This window comes from Rhinopithecus roxellana, chromosome 3 (assembly GCF_007565055.1).
Source record: "Rhinopithecus roxellana isolate Shanxi Qingling chromosome 3, ASM756505v1, whole genome shotgun sequence".
NCBI classification, from domain to species: domain Eukaryota; kingdom Metazoa; phylum Chordata; class Mammalia; order Primates; family Cercopithecidae; genus Rhinopithecus; species Rhinopithecus roxellana.
In genome coordinates, this window is record NC_044551.1 from 25,243,026 (window position 1) to 25,250,083 (window position 7,058).

Genomic DNA, 7,058 nt, shown 5'->3' on the forward strand with positions numbered 1-7,058 from the left:
AGGAAGGTAGGAAGAGAGAAGAGAATTCCTTTGGAGGAACTACTGTGGGGGCAAATGAGAACTGAAGGGGCAAAAAAGAGAAAGAATGAAAAGTTTGTTTCTTAAAGGCAGAGCTTTTGCTTTCCCTTCCATAAGTAGCAAAGGTTTAGGCTGTCTGCTTTCTTGTTCTGCTCTAGATTTACCCACATATTTAGGACCCTTCACAAAAGAGGAAGAAAGAAAAGCAGAAAGAGGTGAAAGAACAGAATGTTGATGGCTCTACTAAGAGACATTTCTGAGAAGGATGTGGCACCACCTCACACTGCTTCATATGCCTGTGGGTGTGTATATATATGTATAATATAATATATATATACATCATGATGTTCAATCTTATTTCTTCTTACACACTAAAATGTAAGTGAGATAGCAAGTGATAGCAGATGAACTGTTTTTAAGCTCACATTATAATAAACATTTAAAAAATTGCACATTGAAAAACCCAGCTAAAAATATGAGAAAGAAAAAAACACAATCAGCATTATTTACATGTTAGAATACTTCTAACATATACCAACAATTTAAAACTGAGGAATTGGCTTCTCTTGCTTAACTTCAAGAAGTGTTCCCATGTTATTATTCTGCAATTTTAGTTTATTTTTCCTTTGAAAAATCTGCAATTTTTCCTTTTGACCCAATAGTTGTTTAATGAAGTATAATTATTACAAATTTGAATGTTGAAGAGCCTTTTAAAAGTTTGTTGTTGGTTGGGCATGGCCGCTCAGCCTGTAATCCCAACACTTTGGGAGGCCAAGGCAGGAGGATCACTTGAGCCCAGGAGTTCAAGACCAGCCTGGGCAACATAGGGAGACCCTGTCTCTACAAAAATTAAAAATAGCCAGGCGGCAACTAGCATCTGTGGTCTCAGCACCTTGGGAGGTGGAGGTGGGAAGACCACTTGTCCCTGCGAGGTCAAGGCTGCAGTGAGCCATGGCACCACTGTTCTCCAGCCTAGCTTAGGCTGGCCATGTAATCCTAACACTTTGGTAAGCCAAGGCAGGCAGATTGTTTGAGCCCAGGAGTTTGAGACCAGCCTGGGCCACATGATGAATCCCCATTTCTACCAAAAAAATCCAAACATTTGCCAGGCATGGTGGGGCACACCTGAAATCCCAGCTACTCAGGAGGCTGAGGTGGGAAGATGGCTTGAGCCTGGAAGGTGGAAGCTGCAGTAGAAATCATGCCACTGCACTCCAGCCTGGGTGACAGAGTAAAAAAAAAAAGTTTACTGTCTTGAAAAAAAAAAAGTTTATTATTAATTTCTAATTTTATTGCCTTATGTTCAGAAAGTGCTATTGATATTATTTCAATTCTTTGGAATTTACTGAGATGTATGTGTGTGTGCGTACATTTGTGTGGCCTAAGATACGGTAAATTTTCATGAATGTTCCCTGCGTACCTGAAAATAAGACACCATTTGATATAAGTTCTGTCTTATTTGTAATTTTGGACCTGATCCAGCAATCTGTTAAAGCATGATGTGTCACTATGAAGTTCTAGGCATGCAGAGACAGGCCTCACCCAAGGATATTAAAAAGGCATATTGGGCTGGGTGCGGTGGCTCACACCTATAATCCCAGAACTTTGGGAGGCCTAGACAGGTAGATCATATGAGGTCAGGAGTTCAAGATTAGCCTGGCCAACATGGTGAAACCCCATGTCTACTAAAAAAAAATAAAATAAAATACAAAAATTTAGCCAGGCATGGTGCCGTGCACCTGTCATCCCAGCTACTCGGGAGGCTGAGGCAGGAGAATCACTTGAACCTGGGAGGCAGAGGTTGCAGTGAGCCAAGATCATGCCATTGCACTCCAGCCTGGGCAACAGAGACTCCATCTCAAAAAAAAAAAAAATGCACATTGGAAACTGGCACTGAAGTGGCACTCAGATAAAAATCTTGAGAATAAAGAAGAAGCAGAGAGAAAATGCAAACAAGTAGCTGAGGTATATGAAGTGCTGTCAGATGCTAAAAAACTGGACGTCTATGAAAAATATGGCAAAGAAGGATTAAATGGTGGAGGAGAAGGTGGAAGTCATTTTGACAGTACATTTGAGTTTGGCTTCACATGCCAACGCAAATGATGTCTTCAGGGAATTTTTTGGTGGAAGGGACTCATTTTCATCTTCTTTGACAACCCATTTGAGGACTTTTTTGGGAATCCACGGGGTCCCTAAGGAAGCAAAAGCCAAAGAATGGGGACATTTTTCTCTGCTTTCAGTGGATTTCCATCTTTTGAAAGTTAATTTTCTTCTTTTGGTACAGGATTTACTTCATTCGAGTCAGCAGGTCAAGGGGCCTCAATTTATTCTGTTTCACATCATTTGGTGGTAATGGTATGGACAACTTCAAATCTATATCAACTTCTACTAAAATAGTTAATGGCAGAAAGATCACTATGAAGAGAATTGTCAAGAATGGTCAAGAAGGAGTAGAAGCTGAAAAAAGATGGCCAGTTAATGTCCTCACAAAAGATAGTAAGGAACAACTGCTGTGCTTGAATAACAAGTAATTCAATGCTCTCATTTAACGTTAAACTATAACAAGCACTATTTGAGGATTAACAGAAACAGTTTTTGAAGATTTCAAATGAACTCAGCTTTCAGTATAATCGCACCTAAAGTGCTTGTAAACAGCTATCAGAGCCCCTATTTGTCGTAGACTTTTGAATTTATTGTTTGGACCACATATTAGGTTGGTGCAAAAGTAATTGCAGCTTTTGCCATTACTTGTAATAATAGGACCATTTATTCGGTCTTTAAAATTGCTGTGAATCTCTGCATGCGCTTTGCTTTAAAAACAAATACTCAAAAGTGAGCCATGATCTTTAGTAGTGGTTGGACAAGACTGTACACTAACACCAGCATGGATCTGTTTTTCCATTGTGTCTGAAACCTGAGCCAAGTAATGTCAGCCTACTGTGAAGTTAACATTGCTAGGATAAATCTTCTACAAAAATAATTTCAAATTTTTTCAGTATTTAGTAGTGAAAAATACTAATGCATTAGTGGTAACATATTTCTGGTTTAATATAAATTAAGGATGTTTTCCAGTTGTGCATGAATGTTGGCAAATTAGTAAGTTCTGACAATTGTTTAATTATGTAATGTTAAGCTTAGGTTTAAAAAAACAAGGCTGGTAAACTGGGTCTTTGTCATTTTCTTAAAAAAAGGAAATGTAAATATGTTTGGTACATTAAAAAAATAACATGACAATGAGTTGATGATATTTCATACATTTAAACTTCACCTAATTAAAAAATAATTGAGGTTCATCACTACCTCTTACATGGGAAGTTCAAGGAAAGAAAAATAATGTGCAGACACCAGCATATGAACAGTTCTTAGTTGATAATATAATTTATTTGGTATTGTTAACATTATGTTTATATCTTTCACTCCAATATAGGCTGTAGTCTTCCCAAAAAAGTTTTAGAACATTAGTTATGCATCCTAAAAGCAAATTTATCCTTATCTGATGCTGATCACTGTAATTATTAAGATTAAAATTGATCAAATGTTAAAAATTAATTAAGTCACAGAAAACACAATGAGTGATCCTAAAGTATTGCTCCCCATATAGGCTAAGAACAACTTTCTCATTTGATTATTTTATAGATATGTCTTTTATAGTTAATTTAATTTGGCATCTCAACATTTTTTACCTGTCTATTACATTTTATAATATAAAGAAAAATTTCTGAGGCTATCATCTATCCGTTTCTTACAAGTTTTTCTCCATATAGCAACAAACTGAAAATGTTGTGCTTGTGAGAAGCTAGATGTGGTGTGTACTGAGAATTGTATATAACAGTGGCCCTCAAGAACTCAAAAATGATGATGATAGAGTTCTTTATTAGACTTCAACTGCAAAATGAGCACAATTACTAGATATTTTGTGTCCACAATCTCCTACAAAAATATCTAGTAATTGTGTCCACAATCTCCTACAAAAATATTTAGTAATTGTGGACACAATCTCCTACAAAAATATCTAGTAATTGTGGACACAATCTCCTACAAAAGGGACAACTTCCTAAACTTTCAAAATCACAATATAAAGGTGATACCTGTCAGGCATATACCTGTCATATCAGCCAAAGAAATCCAGAAAGGAAAAGTCATGGAAAACAGTTTGGTACCCTTCCCAGCACACAAAAATGAGAGATGTAGAGAAAAATGTTGGCACCATCCATCTCAGTGGATTCTTGAGTAAAGGGAATCTTGGGTATCATATTTTGAGTACCCTGATCCCTATAGCAAGACCATGTCCATAAAGATATGGACCTATCAGCCTTGATAGTAACAAACATTTGATTTATCTAATGCCTGTTGTTAAGATTTCTACATCTACCACATTACCTTCTAATCACATGTACCTTAAAGGCGAGAATAAGCTCTTCACTGCAATTATGAGTTTTCTTATTCCCATGATATTTTTCATTTTAAGTTAATAAATTCACATTCCAATGTTTCTTGCAGTCTCCTGGGTAGTTCAGGTTTAATCAGTGACACAGGACTCCTAGAAATTGACAATTGTTAGCAGACTCTGCTTAAGCCCACTTATAAATCCTGGGGATTTATATACTGAGATCAGAAACTAAGCAACCAGGGCTACAATATTAGAAATCAGAAAAGATCTGTAAACAAAGTGAGAATCTACAGTTTAGTAAGAGTAAAGTAATCAGGAAATGGCTGGTATCACAAGCTGGATTTCACCATCCACCACTGTACAGAGGACCCAATCATCTAAAACCTACACATGAACATCTTCTCAGAGCCGGGGACAGAGGTGAATGTGGCCCAAATAGACTCTGATGTAAGATATTCTTCCCCACACACTTTCAATTTTATGATGAACAAGTAGTGTGTGTCAGACAGAGGGACTCTCTTAATGGTTTTTCTTGATGATTAGCTTAGAAATCAAACTAATAGCAGCCCAAACATGTCACTGCAGTAGCTGATATGATAGATATTGACCATGCAAGTAGGAAAGAGGGAGTAGAGTCAGGAGAACTTTCAATCTAACTACATAGCATATATCTTGGGCCTGAGCCAGTAAAGAACTTGTATGTCCTAATTCACATATAAATTCTTCTACCAGCATAGCTGTTTCCACTGTGCCTACCATACTGACTATTAACCTCTTTTCAGTCTTCCAGACCTACAAGGGGACTATGTTTCTGGATAAACTATGGACTTAGTTAATAATGATGTGTCAATATTGGCTCATTAACTGTAAGCTATGTACCATACTAATGTAAGAGATGCATGAATAGAAATTTTCTCAAGTGTAGATTTTGCCACAGCCAGATAACAAGTTACTAGCTAACAATAACTGAGTGATTAATATGTGTCAAATGGTTATGACTGATAGTTTCATTTAATTTTTTAGAGACAGAGTCTCACTCTGTCACCCAGGCTGGAGCACATGGCTCACTGTAGCCTCAGACTCCTGGCCCCAAGTGATCCTCCCACCTCAGACTGCCAAAGTGGTAGGATTACAGGCATGAGCCACTGTGTCTGGTGCAACTGATAGTTCTAGCTAGAACCAGAGGGATAAAGTGGGGTGAAAGAGCACCTTTTCAACAAAAGAGGGTGCTGTTTCCAAAATAGAAAAGGTTTTGTAAAGAGAAAATAAATGTTTTAATTTGCATTTCTCTAATTGTGAGTGAAATTGAACATCTTTTCAGATATTTAAGGGCAATTTTTATATCCTCTTTCTGAGTTGTCTATTTCTGTCTTTTTCACATTTTTCTAATGATTAGTTATCCTCTTCCCCCTATTTTTTATTTTATTTAATTTTCAAAATAGAATTAGAAATAGATGTTTTAGAACAATTTTAGGTTTGTGGAAATCTTGAGAAGATAGTACAGAGAGTTACCATATACCCTACATCTAGTTTTCCCTATTATTAACATTTTACATTAGCATGGCACATAGTTTACAATTAAGGAGCCAATATTGATACATTATTATTAATATGATATATTAATGTTATAAAGTCCATAGTTTATCCCAATTTCCTTAGTTTTTACCTAATTTTTTTCTGTTCTAGGATCACATCTAGAATATAATATAGCATTTAGTTGTGTACCTACTTAAGCCCCTCTTGGCTGTGCAGTTTCTCAGACTTTGCTTCTTTTTGATTATCTTGACAGTTTGGAGGAACTGGTCAGGTATTTTGTAGGATGCTGCACTATTAGAATTTGTCTGTTGTTTTTCTTATTATAAGACTGAGGTTATTGGTTCTGTTGGGGAACCTCACAGGTAGAGTGCCACTCTCATCACATCATAGGGTACACTCTACCAAGAAGTGATTTATGAATATTGATGTTGACCTCAATAACCTGGCTTAGGTAATGTTTGTCAGTAGAGAACTACTGTAGAATTTCTTCTTCCCACTTCTTTTATACTGTACTCTTTGAAATGAGGTCACTATGCACAGCCCACACTTTCAGGATGGGGAATTATGTTCCATCTCCTTGAGGGTGAAGTAGCTACATAAATTGTTTGAAATTCTTCTGCACAGATTTGTTCCTTCTCATCCATTTATTACTTTATTCAATCATTTATTTATATCTGTATTGACTCATGAATATGTATTTTGTACTAGACTATACTGCAAATCCAATACCCTTTTATTTATTTTGTTGCTCAAATTGATTCAGCTTCAGCCAGTAAGAACTCTCTCAGGTTGGCTCCTATGCACCTTTGACACACCCTCGTCAATATGGTTTTCAGATTTTTTGCTTGGGGTGTGTGCGTGTGTGTGTGTGTGTGTGTGTGTGTGTGTGTGTGTGTAGCATTTCCTTACTTTCTGGTATTACAAGATGCTCCCGGCTCATCTTGTATAGTACTTGCCCAAGTGGTAGAGTCAGCCGTTTCTCCAAGGAGCCCTGGTTTCTTTCATTGGAGAATGGTATTAGAAACCCTGATCTGGGTATTAAGTGTGCTTTTTGATACTGGTGTGTTTTCCCTTCTATTTTACATAAAGAGTTATTTTTATATTTGAGAGATAA

General features: G+C 36.8%; 1 pseudogene; it reads left to right on the top strand.

The window, feature by feature from the left end:
• The first annotated feature begins 1,514 nt into the window (after positions 1-1,514).
• On the top strand, positions 1,515-2,549 carry LOC104675602 (annotated as a pseudogene).
• Positions 2,550-7,058: the final 4,509 nt, after the last annotated feature.